Below are 940 nucleotides of genomic sequence, written 5' to 3'. Positions count from 1 at the left end.
AGCTGGAACGCGGGCGCCCTAGGTGTCTAGGCGCATCCGGGTTGCAGAGGCCGCCGGAGTGCGAGCGGGTAGACCGCCTTCGAGAAGGAAACGGCGGCAGCGCCCCCAGTCGGTCTGCCAAGCCAGGAGCGCGGGTACCTGTGAAGCGCCGGATTAAGGCGAGTGCCTCAGCGGAACCCTCCACAGGCGGGGTCCCTCCGCATTTGGTGTGGGGTCAGAGGAAGGGCCCGCATCTGTTCCGCCGGAGTGGGGCGCGCCCCCGCCCTCAGCCTGGTTTGTCCTTGTGCGGCCCTTTAGCCGGGTCGCCGATTTGCGGGTGGGGAAGCGGGCATGCAGCCCTGCAGGCCGGCCCTGTGGCCGCGGTGGAGTAAAGGCAGGAAGATGGACTGATCCCGCTCAGACCCGTCTCAGCCTCTGATGGTCCCTACTCGCCGGCCTCCGGGCCTTCTGTCCGCCGGGCGGGAGCCTCGCCCGGCGTTATTAGGAATGAGGTGCTCTGCAGGAGGCCGCCCAGGTTGAACAGGCGGCCCCAAGGCTCCCAGATAAAAACCCTCGCGACTCATCGTCCCCTGCTGCCGCATTTTACATAAGGGAACCCCGGCCCCAAGAAGGAAAGGAACCCGCCCAAGGTCACATTGTAGTCCTGCTTCCAGCCCGGGCTACGGGCACCGCGCCCTTCTCCGCCGTCCTTCTGTTCTGCCCAGCACCCCTCCTCTTCCGCGCCTTCCAGGAGGCTCTATGGTCGCGGGCGCGGTGAGCGCGCCCTCCCTTCCCGCTGCGCCCTTGGGAAGGATGCTAGACTGAGGTCTGGCCGCCGGTCCAGCGGCCTTGAGCACTAGCCAAGCCGGCCGTTGCTGGAGTACAGGACGGACCACAGGACCGGGGCAGTAGGAGGGCCGAGGAAGGTGGGGTCGACGCGGTAGTAAGCTGGGGATCCTGG

At 67.3% G+C, this 940-nt stretch overlaps 1 protein-coding gene across 3 annotated transcripts in view; it reads left to right on the top strand.

The window, feature by feature from the left end:
- Positions 1–940, top strand: part of BDH1 (3-hydroxybutyrate dehydrogenase, type 1) — a 35,950-nt gene that overhangs the window by 4,262 nt on the left and 30,748 nt on the right. The window contains exon 1 of one of the 3 annotated variants that reach the window (XM_005873186.1): positions 7–158. The exons of 1 other annotated variant lie outside the window; for it this stretch is intronic. The gene's annotated coding sequence lies outside the window, so the exon portion shown is untranslated. Of the gene's footprint in view, positions 1–6; positions 159–212; positions 906–940 lie in introns of those variants that run through there. One more of the 3 variants, XM_005873189.2, reaches the window with a different exon arrangement.

This window comes from Myotis brandtii, unplaced genomic scaffold (genome assembly GCF_000412655.1).
Source record: "Myotis brandtii unplaced genomic scaffold, ASM41265v1 scaffold4, whole genome shotgun sequence".
In the NCBI taxonomy this organism is placed as follows: domain Eukaryota; kingdom Metazoa; phylum Chordata; class Mammalia; order Chiroptera; family Vespertilionidae; genus Myotis; species Myotis brandtii.
This window is presented reverse-complemented; position numbering and strand designations above follow the sequence as displayed.